Raw genomic sequence first — 21,813 nt, forward strand, 5'->3', positions numbered from 1 at the left:
TTGTGTCCATTTACAATAAATATAAATTTTGCCAATTATCTTTCACGTGGAACTTAATCATTAGAAATTTTGGTAACCAGGCTTTAGTTAAATCAGTGCATGGGATGATGTCTTTCAAGGTGACATGTAGAGTATGCACTTTTTTGGACATAATCAAACTTATTTCACACGCAAATATGATTTGGTGTAAGGTTATCTGAAACATTAACATTTGGGCTTTCAACTGTGTTTGTAACATTTTCTTGTCTTTCATGCTTGATAAGCATTTCAACTTTGCAACAGAATAACATGCAAAAGCATGACAAAGAGCCAAGAATTAGCCAAATAACAGTGCTTATTCTGTAGCTATTCAGCCAAGACAGGAAAAGCTACCTATTTATGCCTCAGTGTTTAGATAAAGATGGTAGAGTTGGGTGTATTGTGCATTAATCTAAATGAGGGGTGGGCAAGATACAGTCCGCAGGCCAGATCCGGCCTGCCAAACCACCAGACCTGGCTTATGGGCAGTCCCGCTAGGACTCTCGGGCACATAGCAGCCCTACGCCACTTTAAGCATTGGGCCGCTCCCCGTGGCTCTCTGCTCCCAACAGGAGGAGGAGGGGGAGGCTTCACGCTCTCCCCCCACCCACCACAATTTTTCAGCTTCCATTGGCTGGAAATTAGCCAGTAAGAGCTGAGAGATTGTACTGGGGGTGAGGGCAGCATGTGAAGCCTCCCTCCTGCCCCCTCACAGAGCCTGAAGCAGAGAGCCACAAGGAGCAACCAGCTGCTTTGAGTGCTCTGGGGCTGCTGGCAGGCACGGGAGCCTGCACAGAGGTCCTGCAGGCCTGCTAGCCAGGAGTCACCTAAGTAAGCCCTTCCCTGTATCCCAATTCCCTGCCCCAGGTCACCATCTCCTCCTGCCCCACATCAACATCCAATCCCTCTGCACCCCCTGTCCTCAGGTCACAATGCCAAGACCCTGCACCGCCTCATGTGCCCTCCCCCAGACTAGACTCCACTCCTGCACCTCAATCCCCTACCCCAGATCACAATCTCCTCCTTCTGCCTCTCAGACCCCACACACTCTCCTGCACCCCAAACTCCCTTCTACATCCACCCTCAGTCCCAGACCCCACACCTCCTGCCTAGAAAAGTGCAGCCCTTGACCACTTACCAAAATCATGGAGTGACCCTGACATCAACAGTTATTGCCTGCTCCTGCCCAAATCCTTCATCTCCAGCCCTACCCCAGATGCCTCATCTCCAGCCACAGCCCTTCATAAACACATACACCCACACACACACCACACACCTCTTTCCAACCCCTTGCCTCAGCCTGGAGCCCCTCCCACACCCTGCATTCCTAATTTCTGACTATGTCCCCATTGGAGCCCTTACTCCCTCCTACAACCCAATCTCAATATCATGAGCATTCATGGCCCTCCATACAAATTTCTATACCCTGATATGGCCTTTGGGCTAAAATGTTTGGCCACCCCTGATCTACATGATTTTACAGGCAGTCCCCGAGTTACGCGGATCCGACTTATGTCGGATCCGCACTTACGAACGGGGCTCTCTCACCCCGGAGCTCGCAGACAGCGGTCCCGCCCAGAGCGCAGCGGTCCCGCCACCTCGACCTCCGGGGCGAGAAAAGCTGCTCCCGGTGCCCCTGGTCTGCTGGGGACCGTCTCCAGCAGACCAGGGACACCTGGAGCAAAGCCGGGGAGGTGGAGGGGTCCCGCGCCTCTGAGGCTTTGCTCTGGTCCCCAGCAGACCAGAGGCACCGGGAGCAGCTTTTCTTTTAAATAATAGAATTTCTTTTAAATAATAGTAATGACAAGGAACTCAGAATCAATTTTCAAATTGGCAGTAGAATAAATGCTTAATTTGGGATCATAGCAAGCATCTGTCTGAAATGAAAGATGCTTTTGCTGCCCAGAGACAGACAGACATGTGACATGGAAAGCATATATTACATAACTTCCAGGTCTATTGCGTCTATAATTTGGAGTATTCACAGTTACTGAAGCTTAAGATTATTAATGGATTTTCCTTGAAGCAAACTGTGGGGTGTAGACCATTTTAATAGCAGATGTTGACTAAATCAATGGTAGTAATCAACAGATAATCTTTCCATCGCTATGTTCAATTCAATTCACTTGAAATTCGCTCTGATATTTGGTCACCTAAATCAAATTGAAGTGTTACTTCTGACTGCACATGTTAGACTGTGAAACTGCTTTCAAAAAACAGGAGATGAATTTAAAGCACAAAGTGGAGAAACTCTTAAAGTATATTCTAATATGTGGGGGTGCTTTGGTTGGTGGTATAACTGCTGGCTTATATGCTGTTATGTACACAACTAACAACATCATCCACAGTATGGGATTTGGGGATAATGTGGGACTTCAGCTATCCAGACATATGTTAGGAAACCAACACAGTGGGGCACAGAGTATCCACTGAGTTTTTGGACTGCATTGAAGACAACTTTTTTATTTCAGAAGGTTGAAAAAGCTGCTAGAGGGGAAGCTGTTCTAGATTTGATTTTAACAAATAGGGAGGAACTGGTTGAGAGTGGAAGGCAGCTTGGCTGAAAGTGATCATGAAATCATAGAGTTCACAATTCTAATAAATGATAGAAAGGAGAATAGCAAAATAGAGACAATATGACAGAAAGGCATATTTTGGTAAGCTCAGAGAGCTGGTAGGTAAGGTCCAATGGGAAGCAAGACTAAGGGAAAAAACAACTGATGAGTGTTGGAAGTTTTTCAAAGGGACATTATTAAGGGCACAAAAGCAAGCTATTCTGCTGCATCAGAAAGATAGAAAATATGGCAAAAGACTACCTTGGCTTAACCAAGAGATCTTTCATGATCTAAAAATAAAAAGGAGTCATATAAAAAGTGACAAATGACAAAGGATGAATATAAGCAAACAATACAGGTATTCAGGGGCACAATTAGAATGGCATAGGCACAAAATGAGCTCAAACTAGCTGCAGACATAAAGGGAAACAAGAAGACATTGTATAAATATATTAGAAGCAAGAGAAAGACCAAGGACAGGATAGGCCCATTGCTCAATGAGGAGGGAGAAACAGTAACAGGAAACTTGGAAATGGCAGAGGTGCTTAATGACTTTTTTGTTTCGGTCTTCACCAAGAAGTCTGATAATGAAGAAGTGCCTAACATATTGAATGCTAGTGGAATGGGGTAGGTTTAGAAGATAAAATAAAAAAAGAACAAGTTAAAAATCACTTAGGGTATGTCTGCACTACAGTGTTATTTCGAAATATCTTATTTCGAAATAGTTAATTCAAAATAGCTTATTTCGAAATAACACACCTACACACAAAATGCAAGTCACCAGAGCCTGATTAATAGCATCCTAGAATATTCAAGTTTCTGATAAAGGAGGTATCTGAGCCTTTGGCTGTCATCTTTGAAAAATCATGGAAGATGGGAGAGATTCCAGAAGACTGGAAAGGTGCAAATCTAGTGTCTTGTGGATACGGGAGAAACAGTGGACGTGGTATACCTAGACTTTAATAAGGCATTTGATATGGTCTCAGCTATCCTGCCCTAGACAGCCACTTTCCTGTGCCTAGTGTGGAGATTGTGGACCTTGGAGGCCTCCCCCCAAACCTCGATGAGGTCCACGATCTCCACACTAGACCAGACGGGCGCCCACCTCTTGTGGCCCTGGGCAGGCTCCTATGAGCTGCCAGCCTGGTCATGGGAAGAGGTGAAGGACTGGGTGGCAGCGGGTGGCTGACTCATGCTGTGCCAGGTGCAGGGTCTGCTGTCTGGGTGCTGTCAGGCTTGCAACTGGCACAAGCACTGTAGCCAGACCGTGCCCCTTTAAGGGCTCTGGGGCCGGGAGGGGGGCAGAAGAGTTTCCCTGGTTTGGCCCAGAGTGGCCACCAGGGCAATCTGGGAAGGGCTAGCCTCCCACTAGTTCGAATTAAGTGGCTATACAGTCCTTAATTCGAACTACTTAATTCGAACTAGGCGTTAGTCCTCGTAGAATGAGGTTTACCTAGTTCGAATTAAACGCTCCGCTAGTTCGATTTAAATTCGAACTAGCAGTTTGTATGTATAGCCCTATTAAAGTTAATTCGAACTAACGGCTGTTAGTTCGAATTAACTTTGTAGTGTAGACATACTCTATGGGTATGTCTACACTACCCCCCTAGTTCGAACTAGGGGGGTAATGTATGCATACCGAACTTGCTAATGAAGCCCGGGATTTGAATTTCCCGGGCTTCATTAGCATAAAGCCGGCGCCGCCATTTTTAAAAGCCGGCTAGTGCGAACCCCGTGCATGTAGTGGAAATTCCAGAGGCAGGTATAAATATACAGACATAAGAAAAGAGTACCAATCAAAAGTAAGGCTAGAGATAATGAGGTCAATTCAGTCAGGGAGGATAAGGCCAACTTCTAGCAGCTGATGTGGAGGTGTGAACACCAAGAGAGGAGAAATTGCTTTTGTAGTTGGCTAGCCATTCACGGTCTTTGTTTAATCCTAAATTTGCAGATGAACTGTAGCTCAGCAGTTTTTCTCTGAAGTCTGTTCTTGACTTTTTTTGTTGTAGGATGGCTAGTTTTAAATCTGCTACTGTGTGTCCAGAGAGATTGAAGTGTTCTCCTACAGGTTTTTGTTTAGTACCATTCCTGATATCTGATTTGTGTCCGTTTATTCTTTTATGTAGGAACTGTCCAGTATGACCGATGTATATAGCAGAGGGGCATTGCTGGCACATGATGGCATATATTACATTGGTAGATGTGCAGGTGAATGATCAGTGTGGCTGATCTGGTTAGGTCCTGTATGAAGTTTGGTTTCCCATCTTTCCCATGCAGGCCAATGATGAGAGTAGCTCAACAAATAACAAGCTGGTGTCTAAATTGAGGGCTGCTATGAGCCTCTGAGACAAGTAATCCACCTGAAAGCCTGGAACCCACCCAAGTTGAGGACAAGCTTTGTCTCAATATTTCAGTGGCATCCAGATGTACCTGAAGCTGAATGTTCTCTGCATTCCCAGAAAGAGGAAGTTTAAGACAGGGTAATTATAATTTAATTTTAAATGAATTTTTAGCCCATGTGTTATGTAGAAGAAGGCTTGGGGGAAATATATTCAGATCCTTACATGACCCCAGGAGCTAGGGCTTTAAGAAAAGTACCAAATCTCCTAAGAGTTGGCTATACTGACACCACACTAACTTTAATTATAGTATTGTGAATGACTGCTATTGCTGATAGTTAATGCTGGTGTATTCCTTGGTCTTCTTGTGCTCCAGTGATGTTCTGACCCCCACCTTTTTTTTTTCTTAATAAATTTCAGCCTTAGCTTTTATCTTCCCATGTGTACAGCTTTCTGTTCTATTCATGACCACAGGAAAGCTTTAAATAGAACCTGCCATTTGCACCCTTCATGAATCATGCATTCATCAATGTGTGTGATACATTATTAATCTCTAATCCGATGAATTCAAGTGTTGTCACTGAGAGCATGCGTCTGAGCCTACTTTAACAATACCAGGGTAGGAAAAATTCCTAAATCATTCATTCCACCCATTTTTCCTGTCAGTGGCTTAGATGGAATTCAGATCATTCTGTTCATGTATTTAAAGCTTAATTACGGGAACCCAGCTAAACAAATAGTATTTAGACAGGGGGAAAACAGATGCCAGTATATTAGTGCTATTTTGCTGTTAAGAAACTCCTGCTATTTGCTAAAGCTTGTGCTCCCAGAGCAAGGATTTTATTCCCTTTGGCTGGTCAATACAGCACAGTCAGCTTTGCAGAAGGATAAAGAATACATCCAGTCAAGTGAGGACAGAAGAATACAGTATTTTATTGTGGTGTACGAAGAAAACCATCAGTAACACTAATTGATATTTCCAGATCTACCATAATTCTGTTAAGAGTGCAGTACTGAAAAAGGAAAGCTTAAACCATCCAGGATTCCTACTGACTTCTAAAATGAAATGGACCTTTCTCCCATATTTTTAACTATGAGCTCTATCTACCCCTCCCCACTGGTTGCATGCTGGTCTTCAGAATTGCTGTGTATTGTTACTTCTATTACAACTGAACTAGTTGGCTTGAAAAGCTGGTAATTTATACTTATTTGTGGTTTGTGTGGGCTAGGGGTTACAGTTTTCTAATTAAATTTAGCTTTAACTGCAATTCTGCAATTCTTTATTATATATTGGTGTTTAGAGAGCAACTTAAAAAACCAACATATTATTACATAGTCCAAGAAACTCTATTCATGGCTCATTCAAAGAATTCAGAAAAAAAGATGTTTGTAGCTGAGAGCAGTGACATGCAGTCCTGTCCTGAAAAGTGCCAAATTCCTCCTGTAAGCTGCAACTGCTTGTTGAAGTGCCTCACTCATCAACTTGCCAGAGAAACCCAGTGTGCTGTGAGATTGGGCCTATAGAAGAAACCAGTATGGCAGCGAGAAAACTAAGAATAACTCTGAGAATCAGAATGTATTGCAGAATGCAAGTGATGGAAGATCAGAAACCTGATAGCAGTGATGGATCTTGATGTATGAAGCTAGTCTGCTGCCATAGGGTGTGTCTAGACTACATGCCTCTGTCGCCAGAGGCATGTAAATTAGACTACCCGACATAGTCAATGAAGCCGGGATTTAAATATCCCCCTCTTCATTAAAATAAAAATGGCCGCTGCACTGTGCTGGATCAGCTGATCATCAGCACAGCACGGCAGTCAAGACGCGGATCCTGACACCATGGCAGTCAAGACGCCTTTGTCGACCGCTCCCTTATGCCTCGTGAAATGAGGTTTACAGGAGCGGTCAACAAAGGCGTTCCCTGTCGACCGATCTGCGTCTTGACTGCCACGCTGTGCCAATGATCAGCTGAGCCGCCACAGTGCGGCGCCCATTTTTATTTTAATGAAGCCGGGGATATTTAAATCCCGGCTTCATCGACTATGTCGGGTAGTCTAATTTACATGCCTCTGGCAACAGAGGCATGTAGTCTAGACATACCCATAGGGTCCACATTAGTGAAGATTACTCACCAGCCTACTTGAGGTACAACGGTGAAATGCCCAAAAGGTGATGGTGTCTGAACTAGAACCTCAACATCTGGACATGGTCCACACCAGTAAGAGATTGGACTCTGAATGGCATGGCATTTTTAATTTGCCATGCTATAGATGGGTACCGTGAAGACTACAGGGTGGGCAAATTAGGATTGTAGAGGCTCGTAGCTATGGGAAATGCCCAGCATCATTCTGAACAAGCTACAACATAGAGGAGCTGTCCAGGTCCATGCGCTGTGGAATGAGCATTGCAAAAATTGTACCTCAGTTTTTATAACTAATGTTATAAAATCAGGGCTCAGCTTGCACAGATTGTGTAACTGTGTGGTGGTGGGGAAGAGTTTTCTCTCATCCAATACCACAGGAAAAAGGGTGGCCAAAAGTGAGACTAGGATTTCTAACTTGATTTTTAGTCTCTTCCAAAAGAAATCCCCTCAAGAAGCATGGGTATGGAAGAGGAAATGTGCAGTCAGTCAAAGTCTGAACATTTCTACTTTTCTGAGGCTCAAGACAGGTAGATCCCACATCTCTAAATGGCAGTTTTGTCATCAGGAATAAGGATAAACTTGCAGGGTCTGTGATGCAAAGGAGACGAGAGCTCATCCATATACTGAGGATACTCTGCACTATTTTTTTTATAGAAAAGATCTTGCCAAGATTCCTGACGTGTTGAATCACAGAGACTAGATAGACCCTTGAGTGATGCAGAATTTCACATCCAAGAGAGACAAGGGCCACTGTACTGCCAACCAGACCTAGAGGACATTTTGAGACGCTTTGGTTGCTGAAACAACAGTTCATGGTCACGCGTCTCAAAAACTGCTAAGAGGTCCAAAATAGTTGAATCATTCTGGTCTCAAACCAGCAGGAGACCATTCACGAGCCTGTCAGGCATGGAGCCCAGATCAGAGCCATGCCCATCCAGAGTGTCACTGGCATCCAGATGTACCTAAAGTGGTATATTCTCGGCATTTGCAGAAAGAGGAAGTTGAAGACAGGATGATGAGGGGTAAGCATTTCCGTTCCAAGAGAGGATTTCTCTACTTGTTTAATTATAGTAATTGCTGAGTGAGGCATTAGGGGTGTGTCTAGACTACATGCCTCCGTCGACGGAGGCATGTAGATTAGCCAGATCGGCAGAGGGAAATGAAGCCGTGATTAAAATAATCGCGGCTTCATTTAAATTTAAATGGCTGCCCCGCTCTGCCGATCAGCTGTTTGTCGGCAGATCCGGGCAGTCTGGACGCGCCACGCCGACAAAGAAGCCTTTCTTGATCGGCACAGGTAAACCTGGTTTCACGAGGCATACCTGTGCCGATCAAGAAAGGCTTCTTTGTCAGCGCGGCGCGTCCAGACTGCCCCGATCTGCCGACAAACAGCTGATCGGCAGATCGGGGCAGCCATTTAAATTTAAATGAAGCCACGATTATTTTAATCGCGGCTTCATTTCCCTCTGCTGATCTAGCTAATCTACATGCCTCCGTCGACGGAGGCATGTAGTTTAGACGTACCCAAGTTGTGCCTGCCAGTAGCAATGCTCTAGACATACTGCTGGTTATAAGTAGCTAAGATAAAACTGTAGGTGGTGGGGCTCTGGGAAGCTGGAAGAGCATGGATAACCTGATGACGGTGGATAAGGTTGCCAACTTTCTAATCGCACAGAACCGAACGCCCCTGCCCCATCCCTTCTGAGGGCCCACCCGCTGCTTGCTCCATCCTCTCTCTCTGTCGCTCACTCTCCCTTACCCTCACTCACTTTCCTCAGGCTGGAGCAAAAGGTTGGGATATGGGGGGAAAGAGGGAGAAGAGAGTGATGTGGCAGGGCAAAGCCATGAGAGGGCCTGCATAGGTCATGTCCCACACATTTAACATCTGTACCCCAGCTCTTGCTTTGCTCTATCTATCCACCCAGTGTTCCTACCAGGGAACAGGGTCTTACTCCATTCTGCCCATCCACTTGCTGTCCAGCCAGGGAGTAGAGTCCGGAGCTAATCCTAACCCATTCTTCTGGGGAGCAAGGATTGTGGGATGGGAGAGTGGTTGCAGCTGGAGAGTAATGCATCTCCCAAAGCTGGGTGTAGCCTAGCACTCTGCCTGGGGGTATGGCTCTGGGTTGGAGCCAAGGCTGAGGCAGTTGGGCTATAGGAGGAGACTCTGGGCTGGGTAAGAGGGCTGGGGTGTGGGGTTCGGATGGTGCTTACTATGGCTCCCAGGAAGCAGCTGCTAGAACTCTGTGTCCCCTAGGCACAGGAAGCCTCTGTGCATTGCCCTTGAGCTCACAGGCACTGCCCCCACAACTCCCATTGGTTGTACTTCCTGACTAATGGAAGCTGCAGAGCTAGCATTCAAGATGGCGGCAGCGCATGGCGCCTCCCTGTGCCTAGAGGCTGTGGGGACCTGACAGATACTTCTTGGAGCTGTGTGGAGCCAGGGACGATAAGAAACTTGCTCTAGTCCCAGACCTCCGCTGCACTGGCAGCTGGACTTCTAACGGCCTGGTCAATGACACCAACCAGAGTCAGCAGGGACCCTTTTCGACTGGGCATTCCAGTCAAAAACTGGATGCCTGGCAACTCTAATAATAAACCACTGAAAGTGAATCCTTCAGAAGTGTATAGTGTCCCCACACTCAGATTGTCCTCAACACTGTGGCTTGAGGTCATGACTCCATTTTAATGGGGTTGCCAGGTCTGGCTTAGACTTGCTGGGGCCCAGTGCCAAAGTTAAAGCCTGAGCCCAACCACCCAGAGCAGGAGGCCTATGTCCCACAGTTCTTTGCAGCTAGGCTCAGGTTATAGGCTGCCTGCCTGGGGCTGAAGCCCTGAGGATTTGGCCCTTTGTGGGGGGCAGTGTGGCTTGGACGGGCTCTGGCTTCGGTCCCCCCTCTCCTGGAGTCTTGTAGTAGTATTTGTTGTCAGGGATCGCAATGCAATGCAATTTGAGAACCCCTGGCTTACAGAGATGGGATTATCAGTTTTGTCCATGAAGACGGTTACAAACCTGTTGCAGTGACCTCTGGAAGGAACTCCTGATTGTATAACTGAGACAGGCTATTGAAAGTGTTCATGCAGACCAGTTCAAGGAATGTCTGTGGCTAACACATAATATCTGCCTATAGATTTCCTGTACACCTGAATAAATCATTGTATAGATTCCAGGAAATCTCCTCTCCAAACCTGCATCCTATCTGCTGCAGCTCCTGGAGATCACCATTTAACTTCAGTGGCTTCCAAACACAAGACACAGTCAAAGCACTGGAATGGAAAGTCCCCTTTTGAACAGCTGATTAAAGGTATTGATGAACTGGCAGATCTCCTTGTTGGAAGGGAGCATATTTGCCACAACACTAGTAAGGGCATCACCAACGTTCCCTCTAATTTTTGTCCATCCATGTGCAAAATATTTTTTTCTGTGCACTGAGGCATGTGTGACTGTGCACCACCAGTAGCAACAACAAAAAAATTAACTGTGAGCACTCTGCTAATCAGCTGGGCAGCATTTGAATCTCTCCTGAGCATCCACATAAGCGCACAGCTTACAGGGAACACTGGGTACCACAAAAAGTGATAGGATTCGGTATCTCTGAGGCTCTGCAGAAACAGCTCTTTGTCTTTTGTTGTCCTTAAATATATACCCATGCCTCTGTAACTCCACTCCAATTCATCTGATGAAGTGGGTTTAATCCATGAAACCTTATGTCCTAATAAATCTGTTAGTCTCTAAAGTACAGCAGGTCTCATTGTTTTTTGCAGAAATAGACTAACATGGCTACCCCTCTGAGACTCTATTACTCTGTATCTTTGATTATTGGGCTGAACAGATAGATATAATTATTAGGGATGTAAAATCCCATTTAATTAGTTAAGTAGTTAAATGTGAAGTTTAACCAGTTAAGGGGGCACCCTCCCCACCGTGGCCAGACTGTAGTGACCCCCCACCACAGGGCTGCCACTGACAGATAGGGAGCTGCTCCAGCCCCCACCAGTAAACCGGAACTCGTAAACATCCTTCCTATTGAAATGAACAGCTCTTGCTAGGGACTGAGACTTTGGGAGACTGTCTGCTAGTGTGCACTAATGTATGTTTAGCAGTTATCCTTGGTTGACTTATTGAGGGTTGGAGCACATCACTTATGAGGAGAGGCAGATGGATTTGCAATTATTTAGTCTACAGAAGAGAAGACTGAGGGGGGATTTGATAACAGCCTTTAACTGCCTGAAGGAGGGTTCCAAAGAGGATGCAGAGAGGCTGTTCTCAGTGGTGACAGATGACAGAACAGGGAGCAGTGGGAGAGGTGTAGGTTGGATATTAGGAAAAACTATTTCACTAAGAGGGGGGGTGAAGCACTGGGATGGGTTTCCTATGGGGGGTAGTGAAATCTCCCTCCCTAGAGATTTTTGAGTCTCGGCTTGACAAAGCCCTGGCTGGGATGATTTAGTTGGGGTTGGTCTTGCTTTGGGCTGGGGGCTGGACTTAATGATATCCTGAGGTCTCTTCCAACCCTAGGATTCTATGGCTAAAGGGTAGTAACATTTCCTTTTGAAAAAATGTCACTCTGTCCCTTTGTAGAAGCAGGTACCAAATGACACGGCACTTGAACAGCAGCACGTTTCATTCCCATGGCAAGGGCAGCCAGACCACATGCTGTTTTTCTATAAGGAATCCGTGAAAGAACTCATCCCCCCTCCACGTCTAGCCACTAGAGCAGAAATGGCCAGAAGACTTGCTGTAGATCAACCTGAGATGCTGTGAATAATGGATTCTGTAGCTCAACACCTTTCGCAAACCCAGGTGCTAAATCTAGGTTTTCTGCAAAGTGTGTGTTACTTGCCACTGGGTCACTTGAACAAACCGGTTGTGTGCAATGCTTTTAAGATACTGTTTTATCTTTTGGTTTAGCCCTAATGATGTATTACGTAAGTTCAGTCTAGCACTATGAAAATATGATTGTATCTTAGCCGTTATAGTTCAATCGGACTATATGCAATAAAAGCATCACATCAGAGTGTTCAATTTTCAGCTGTAAAGAAATGTGATTCTAATTACCCGAGACATAGCAAATGAAATTGTACAGAGCACTGAAGAATATGCTCTAGGGGACTATCGTACATTACAGTTGGATGGGGGTAGGTGGGCTAGATGAGCTAGGTCTTTGGTTTTCAGTTTCTGTGAGAACTAGCTATTTTGTGTGTTAGTAACAATCACATCATGTTATGCATTAGCATAACCTTAATCTTAAAAACTAAATCAAATACACCTGTTTAAATGTAGTGTAAAGCCAGTAATGCTAATTTGCTTGCTTTACTTGTAGTTCTAAACTGTAGCAGGAAATAACCACAAATATTATGGGTCCAGTTCTCTGCTTTGCTAGGATTTCTTCCAGGAGTCTCTAAAGCCAGAAGATCTGCCTCTACATAATTCCCTTCTACCTCCCTCTTCCTTGTGTATTGGATTTGTCTGGTTACATATAGCTTTCCTAACAAGTTCTTCATCACTGAGGCTATGTCTAGACTGTAGGATTCTTTCAGAAGAACCTTTTTTTGGAAGAGATCTTCCAAAAAAACTTCTTCTGAAAAGAGCGTCCGCACACAAAAATGCATCGAAAAACCTATCCGCTTTTTTGAAAGATAGCATCCACACAGAATGGGTGCTATCTCACATTTAAGCTGTGATTAATATGGGTGGAATGGCCACAAGGGCACCTGTGCTTTTTCCTCTTTCCTCTTCTTCCAAAAGAACTCCCTCTTCCCCGTCCCCTGTATAAGGGCTGTATCCTGGAAAAAGAGCTCTTGTCTATGGGATCCCCGTGTCCTAGCACTCTTTAGCTGCTGGGAATATGCCAGCTTTATATTGAACGTTACCACTGCAAGAAACATAAATGTATTACTGTTTCAACAAGGTAAGCTGGGTATTTATGTGGGTTCATGGAGTGATTGGCTGCCTCCCAGATTATAGGACAACCACAAAACCTTTTGGGGGAAGAAGTGGGACTAAAACCAAGCCACATTCTCAGTGTACAAGGAGTGGCAGCCTACTATTGTGGATTTCCAAAGGGAAGGTAAATATGACTCGCGAAGGATCTGCACTGGGATTCCCCCCTGAAAGGGAACCAGGAATGGATTTAATGGCAAGCGCTGGGCGAAGATGCAAAGCAAGGCAGAGAGGCCCACTATCAGGTAGAGAAGGATAAGGAATCTGGAATTGAAGGAGACTGCTCTTCCCAGGGCCCAGGACAGAGGGAATTATGAGGCTCCCCTTCATTTGAATTCCACCCCCAAGAGGTGGTGAGCGGAAACCAAGCCCTAGACAGTAGGGAAGGGACTGCTTGGAACTCTTGCAGTCAAAGGGGTGAAGAGAGTTATTCAAACAATAGCTTTCCCTATCAAGGGAGATTTCTGTTCTTGGCTGTATGACTCAGAGCAGCACACTGCTCATTTGCTAAACAACCAACTTCCTGAGCTGAGGGGGAACGGAGGCAGTGACTGCCCCTGAGAATGGACTAAATAAGCAGACTTGGCTTCTGTCTGGCACATTAACTTTTGAGTACAATACATAGTTTGAGAAAAATTAGATGTCAGCTTGAAGCTGGTTGAAAATTTGGATCTAAATGACTCCACTGATGAAAGGGTCGCAAACAGGTATGGCTAAGCTTGACAGTAGTAAAGGGTGCTACAAACAGCTTGTCAAGTTACATTTTGTGTTACTACAATACTGTACAGTTTTGAGTGGGCAGCATTTCAGGTCAGGCTTTTCCCATCCTATCCACCTTCTCCCCATATATAATAAATAAATTGCTTATTTTATCAGATGTGTACCCTCGATTTACCCTGATTAACCCTATGTAGATGTAAACCTATAATTAGCTGCCGTCATGGAATATTGTAGCTCTAGTTACATGAAGAGCATTCTCAAGAATCAGTGTCAGGAAAGAAATGTCTGCCTTACAGTACGTGTTACTGTACTATGGATTACTTACTAGGAACTCAGATCAGCTAGAGTCTAAATAGACACTGCCCTCCATACAAATGCAGTACACATGCTGCTGAGGTAGGGCAATTTGCCAGATGCTTAATTCTTTAGCCAACATACTGGCTTATTAAGGGTGGGGAGTCTTCTGTCTAGTTTTGGGGTTTAGAATTCTGAGTTAGAATTTGTCATTGTTTGTAGCTCAATACCTGCTTGTGGTTTTTAGCTGAAAACAAAAGATATAAAACAAAAAAAACTTGTTAAAAGGACACAGTAAACTTAAATCTTGCTCTACCTCTGAAGTTTTGCCTATTCATGTAATTTACATTTAAAATGTCTGGTTTTCTTCCTTCTGCTCTGATTTGTTCAGTTGATTTACTTCTTTGTTTAACAGTGTTATTGGTGTAGTCCCTTTCACTGTTTTATCACCCTCCCCCCCATGAGTTAATTTTCTCTCTTTGGTGTGGGTCTTTAACCAGAGTGAAGAGACAAGCACTTCTAAGAAATAGGAAAATGCGACTGTAAAATGACAAATTGTCGTGGGGACTAAGAAACACATAGTTCCTGAAACTGTTTGACTCATTTTGTAATTGACTAGACTTTGAGTTGACAGTGCCTTTTAATTAGGAGTACCAGAAAACTTGCTTTTTCAGTTAAGTATATAGTGTAATTCATGTAATCTTGTTTTGTTGTCTGAGTCTCGTTCTTTAGTTCACGTTTTTGATTGAAATGAAATATAAACTGATGCCATTGGTAAGATACAAATTATAACAGTTTAGTTGTGTTAATTCTGTTGATTGTCAGTATTTGTAAGGGCTGGTAGTAGGCTCTTCCCTATACAGCTGTTGAATGTTTGTCACATTTTGTCTTATGAAGAAAAGTTACAATATATAAAATGTTCTTGGCAATATTTACATAATCTGTCATTTAAGAACTGGTAAAACTTTTATTTAAACCCATAGGAATCAACCTAGCTATGTAGCTCATAGGTAAATTTCAATTCATGGTTTTCTGATTAAATATGTAGCATAATCTAGTTTTGGTTGTAAAATAAGATATACCACAAAACATATAAAAATGCAGAATGTGCAGTTTGCTAGAAGAATCTTAGCATTTGCAGATCCTAACTTATTTTATTTGATCTGTCTAACATAATGATGTAATTTTAAAAACTTTATTTTCTTGCTTATTTTGAGGAGAAAGGGAATTGCCTGTGCATAAATGTATTACTAAGCATGCTGTGTGCTGTGGCATGTATTGTATTGAATGCATACATACATTTTCATGTATGCATCCAAATTATCTTCGAGCGTGTATGTATGTGCACATGTGTGTATACTATACAAATTTACATCAGAACAATATGAAATGAGTTAAAGGTGGTATGAATCATACTGACAGTCTTGATGCCTGGTATCCAAGATACGTTAACATGCTGATAAGTTACTTGTTTCCCTGCTGTGAGAACTGGTTGCTGTATTTGATTCTTTGGTTGAATACAAACTAAATTAAATCTGCAGTGACCTATATTGTGCTCTAGCTAATGACCCAGTTAACCTCTGGTTAATTTTCTGTCTCTTGGTGTCCTGGGAACAGGGACATGTTTACCTCAGTTGTGATGAACCTTTAGAAATGTGCCACTGGCAGTTATTATTCTAGAGCTGTGTGTTTTAATAGAAATTAGCTAATGGGCCATGGGGATCTGCAGAAGTTACAAAATGCCAGTGGGGGGCTGTCTTTCTGTTTTTTCTCCTCCCTGATTTACATGACTAAGCTTCCCTCTTTTTTGTTTGTTTGTTTGTTTCTTGATCTGTCTCTCATGAAGGAAACACACGGTTTGTTTAACATTCAGGACATTATTATTGGCATCTTCCCAGAATCTGCCCCTCTGCAAACTAAAATGGAACAAGAACCAGAGAACAGCAATGCAGTGTGATCATTACGTGACTGTCATATGTAAATAAACCTGGACAGAATCATAATAATGTTGAAGTTGAGAAAGGGTGGATCAGCCTAACAAGGAGCAACATCTCTCTCCAATGGTAATTAGATTCTGTTCCACCTGGGAGGGCCTATGTCACAAATAGTTTGACTCCTTCAAGGAAATGACTGCACTCTGTGTTAGGCACAATGGACAGGTGAAAGGGGTGGGAGTTACTGTGTGTGTGTGTGTGTGTGTGTGTGTAATGCGCGTGCGCGCGCACACACACACACACACACACACACACACACACACACACACACACACACACACACACTTATAAATGCTGACCTGTAACATTTTCTGTAGCCTCCTTCATACTTGGATCATAAATGCCTCAGGGCAGGAATTAACCCTGTTTCTTTATTGCTGTACTCTGTTGCGAGGGGGGCGGCTCTAAGAGACCTTTCTCATTTCCATGTTTTAGGTCTGCCCAATCACTGGTGTTAGCTGGAGCAGCATTAGGGTTAGTCAGACTTGTAGCAGCCCCTAAGAGGCCAGTAGGGTTGCCAGGTGTCTTGTTTTCGCCCAGATAGTCCGGTATTTGTGGCCCTTGCCCAGTAAAAAAAAAACCAACCAGAAAATACTTCTGTATACTTCTCGGAGGGAAGGCCAGCGGGGACATTCTTCCCCTGCTGCATCTGGTGGGGGGAGTGGAGATTTAAAGGTGCAGTGACTTTCTCGGACGGAAGGCTAGCGGGGACAGTCTTCCCCTGCCGCATCTGGTGGGGGTAGGGGAGATTTAAAGGCGCAATGACTCTTTTGCTCAACCCATTTTTTTTCCCTGCTATGTTTGGGATTTTTTGTGAAAGTATCTGGCAACCCTAGCGGCGATAAGCATCCAAGAATAGTTCAAGTGCCTCCGTGTGTCTGCCATGCTCTTTCCCCATCCCCAGCCCGTCACCTCTCCACTCCAGGTATAGTACTATGCTGAAGTCTAGAAGGCAACAGAGTAGAACCATTCCACGAACTATGCACCAACTGGCAAACCCCAATGTACCAGGAGTATTTGTCTTTGCATTCCTATGGCCTATTTCTCTTCTTGTATAAGCTGAATCAGAACATCTGTTACTACATGTCATATACAGCAACCTTTCTGACTCGGAAGGGTTGCTGCGCACATTTCCCTGGGTCTGTCTCAGTACTCTGTTAGATCTTCCTGAAGACACCGGTGCTGTTTTATTCCTGCTTAACCATTTGCTGTAATACGTTAGGGTACGTCTACACAACAGTGGTATTTCAGAATAACTGATGTTATTCCGAAACAACATAGTCCATGTCTACACAGCAAGGAGTTATTTCAACATAATGTCAAAATAATGCCGAGCTGGAGGGCTTCTTACTCAGACTCCTGTAGTCCTCATTTTATGAGAAAGGGAAGTCAGAGGAAGAGTGCTCTTTCTCGGACTTCCTGCTGTATAAACAGCACCAAAAGCTGAAATAAGCTATTTTGCCTTAAGCTACACAATTGACATAGCTCAAGTTGCGCAGCTTATTTTGGCTTTAGCCCTACTGTGTAGATGTACCTTTAGTGATTAATTCTCAAAGTGTGCATCTACACTGCACGCTTAGCTTGAAATAAGCTACTCAATTTGGGCTACGTAAATTGCATAGCTTATTTCAAGTTAATTTCGAAGTGGCTTATTTTGTAAATTGGCGCTGTCTACACAGTGCCAAATTTTGAAATAAACGGCTACTCCAGAATGTCCCTTAATCGAGGGTTTACAAGGACGTCGGAATAGTGAGCCCTTATATTTTGGGCTTATTCAAAAGATATGGACACCTCCAGTATCCCAAAATAGTGCTGCAGTGTAGATGTAGCCACCTGGGGGCCCAGGAGCCACTGGAAGGTTGTGAAGTGCATGCTGATGGCCTATGGAGTGCTGATTACTCATGTGGTGCTGGGTCTGAATTATGTTAGCATTTAAGTTCTGTTAAAACTTATTTTTTCTCCAGGTTACACTTCCCCATAAGCAATTGCTGTAGTTGGCATAGGGAGGTTTTCAAGTGCTGAATGGGAGGGTTCTGCGCAGTCATAAATTGCTGGTGGGGTTTCCCTGAAACAAATCTCCCTATTAAGGCATGGTTCCCACTATGAAGAAGTTGAATGGGAGGCTAACTCCAATTTGAATTAGAGGCTCACTCACTTGAATTCTGTAATTAGACATGGACTGTATCCAAATACACTCTCAACATGGGGAAAGGTCTGCATTTAGATCTGAACTTTGCAACTATATCCTCTCTCAGAAATGAATGGAGCACTGAATTCTCTGGGGATTTTGTGTTTGATTCAGGAACGGAACTTTGCAGTTCAGGCTCATAGAGCTACAAACAGAACTGCTCAGAACTCTTCAAAATCTCAATATGAAGTTTCTCCAGAATTCTTTCATTCTGCACTAGCTGCAATTTTAGGTTTGTCTTCAGGTTGTTACTTAAGGATCCCAGAGAAATATATACAGGCACTCTCCGCGTTACAAACATCCGACTTATGAACAGCCACACATACAAGCAAGAGCACCCCTGCAGCCTCAGGGGAGCAGGCAAGAGGGACAGGTGGTGGTGAGCAACATAAGTGCTGGCCAGAGGACCAGGGGGTGGCCACTAGCTGGCGTCTGGAGAGAAGTGATGCTTCGAAAGGGGAATTGCTGCTTTTCTCCAGCCACTCGCTCCAGGGCTGCCCCCTGCTCCTCCAAAGTCCTCCAGTCTGTGCTCGCCACCTGCTGATGAGCAGAGACTGGGTGCAGCCCACGGAGCAGGAGGGGACAGCTAGGGGATGGGACTGGCTGCAGAAGCCTGCACAGAGCCTGTAGGGAAGGGTAGCTAGGGGATGCCCAGAAGTCCCCTTCAGAATCTCCACCTACCTCCTCATCCTCCTCTGATTAAGCCTGCCTTTCCACAAGCACCAGCATTCAAGGTTAAATAAAAAAAACGATTTCTACTATTTTTCATTGTATATATACAGTATTTCAGCTACATTATGGAAACTTAACTACCATTTATTACATTGGAACTCAGAACACATTTTCTCATAGAAACAAACAACCGACTTACAAATGAACTTGTGGAACGCAACCCATTTGTAAGTTGGGACTTCCCGTAGTGAAGTCTACTGGCAGTAGATTTCATCCAACTTCGCCCTCAGCACAAGTCCATCTTCTTGAAACATCTTAGCATTCAATTCTGAAAACAATCTGGCAGTCGGAATGGACTTATCCAATGGCAGCGAACCCCTATCATTAAGAGTCTATTGACCCTTCCCTGAACCAGCCAAACCTGGGCAGCATGTGGGTCACTTAGTGGTTACAACTTGAGGCTCTGGGACACAGCTGTCCCAGAGCTGATCCTTTCTGTCATTAACACCTTGCTCGTCCCTTGTAGTTCTTACCCTTGGGGATGAAAAGCTCCATTATTTTTGCTTTGCCCAAGGCAACTACAGGAATAAGTGCAAGCAGCAGCTTGTGTGCTCATTCTGCCGTGGTATAGCTGCTGGGCAGAGACTGGCATGTGGGAACACTTCTAACAATTTTTAGTTCTGTGCTGGCACAGCAACATGAGGGCTACACATTGGGCTTAGGGTGGAACTTCAGCCACTCCTGTGCAAAACTGTAGGACACCAGTGGAGAGATCAATTTTTAAACATAAGAAATTGACCATTCTCTGTGTGTTTTTTTTTTAAAGCAACAGTGTCTTCCCTTCATATCCCCCTCCACTCACAATCTCCATGAGGGTCCATGAGGTCATTCTGTGACATTTGTACCCCACACAGAATGAGCCATGGGGTTGGCCCCAAAGTGCACAGATCCTGGAGGTTGCCCAGGAAGCCATGGTAATTTGCACTAGCTCTGGAGCCCTGGGATTCTCTGCCCTCCTTCTCCGGCTCTATCTGTTCCTGTTCCCCTTATTTAGAGGGGTTTCACATTGTGCAGGGATATCCTTGGAACTAGATTGCATACTGTTTTTTCAGAGAGCATCTCTGTAATCTCATCCACACCCATGCTGGTCTGTTTACATGGTCTGTCCTTGTTGGGCCCATGCTCTCTGTTGGTTTCCTCACGGGGCCGAGGGAGGGAGGTACGTTGTCAATGGGGCATAATATGGTCCTACAAAATAAATAATCATTTGCCATATGGGAAGTACATTCAGTGATCATGTAAAAATATTGTGAAACCTTACCTGAGTTAAAATAACAAAAAGGCTGTTTTAAGAGAAAAATTAATCTAGTTTTTATTTTGTTTCTAAGTGTTTATGAAATGCACTATTAGAAAATAAATAATGTAAAATCCATAAATTGCAAAAGGAATTTTAAGTCCCAAGATATTAAATCTCTTCCACTTTAACAGCTGGAGCATCTTGAAAACAGGAACTCTTTTCTGTCAGTCATCAGTCAGAGCACAGGGAATGCTGCATATGAAGGCAGCTACAGTACCCCACTGCTAAGTCCCTAATCTTTTCTGTTTATGTGCTTATTCTGTCAGGGTCTGTTAGTTTTGGTATTGTTAGAGGTTTAACAGGATTTCAGATTTCTTGGTGGTCTCCATGGGTCCTTTGCTTATTTCACCTCTCAGTATTTCTTCTGCTGGAGGGGAAAAAAGTGACTGTGACTGAAAAGATTTGAATTACGCAGGGTGTAATTCCTTTATCCATAAATTTATAAGGGATTGCTTCTCTCTTGGTTAGCGGTTTAGAGATAAAAGAGCCAAATTCCAAGCTTTTGTCAGAAAGAGAATATAGACTTCAGAACGTACACTATGAGGCTACGTCTAGATTGCATGCCTTTTTCGACAGAGGCTTTGTTGACAGATACTGTCAACAAAGCCTCTGTTGAAAAAGAGCGTCCAGACTACGATTGGTATTGTGGACAAAGCAAGCCACTTTTTCGAAAGAGTCTAGATGCTCTCTTTTGAAAAAGCACAGTTTGCATGCAATAGCGCCTTTTTTCGAAAGAGTACTTTCGAAAAAATGCATTGTTCCTCGTAAATTGAGGATTACCGCTGTTGACAAAACGGCTGCGTTCTGTCGACAGAATGCAGCAGTAGTATAGAAGCAGGTATAGTTTTGTCGACAAAAGCCAACTTTTGTCAACAAAACCCTGTAGTCTAGACACACCCTGAGATTGGTATTTGGTGCCTCCTTTGTTTTATTGGTTGTTAACTGACAACCCAATAAAATCACGTATATTGGTAGGTAAATGTGGTACATTAATAAAACATAGTACTATACCGTATCATATCCATAATTCATAATTTTTTCACACAATTATGACCACTGAACTTAGCCCGTGTGGATGGGAAAGAGATCTGTACCAGAAAGAGCTAGCACAAGTTACTTTCAGGAGCAAGGGAGGGCCATATTGTGACCAATTGTAGAGTCTCTTGTGAGCACCTGAGGCAGAGTAATTATGCATTGTGTATCTTAAGACTCATGATGAAACTGCAGTCTTGCCTTTGTTGAAGACCCATTACCTAAAAGTAAAAGGCAAACTGTACAGGCCATAGATTAATTCACTTGCCTGGAATCATACCCTGGTACCCAGGGCTCCTCTTAGTAAATCACACTTTCGAGCTGTTTTTTATTTAGGGTTCTCTTCCTAATATTTAAGTTCTGTGAGGTCATTACCCTTTCTGCATTCAGTTTACTCCCAAAGATGCATTTCTTTGGAAACCCAACCAACCAAGGAATCTGCTCTAAAGAAACTGGAAGGACTAAGGATGGCTCACTCATCAATAGCCTCCCTTAAAAAAAAATGGGCAGGGGGAAGTTGCATCTTGAGATGTATGAAGTTGTAACTAGTGAATAAC

The 21,813-nt window shown here is 43.9% G+C and overlaps 1 protein-coding gene across 6 annotated transcripts in view; it reads left to right on the top strand.

Annotated features, from left to right (window-relative positions):
• The window catches only part of SULF2 (sulfatase 2), a 311,690-nt gene that overhangs the window by 41,364 nt on the left and 248,513 nt on the right, over window positions 1-21,813 (top strand). Inside the window, exon 1 of one of the 6 annotated variants that reach the window (XM_075901574.2) lies at window positions 15,927-16,076. The exons of the other annotated variants lie outside the window; for them this stretch is intronic. The gene's annotated coding sequence lies outside the window, so the exon portion shown is untranslated. Of the gene's footprint in view, window positions 1-15,926; window positions 16,077-21,813 lie in introns of those variants that run through there. 6 annotated transcript variants of the gene reach the window in all.

This window comes from Pelodiscus sinensis, chromosome 17, assembly GCF_052426305.1.
Source record: "Pelodiscus sinensis isolate ZL-2025 chromosome 17, ASM5242630v1, whole genome shotgun sequence".
Taxonomy (NCBI): Eukaryota; Metazoa; Chordata; order Testudines; family Trionychidae; genus Pelodiscus; species Pelodiscus sinensis.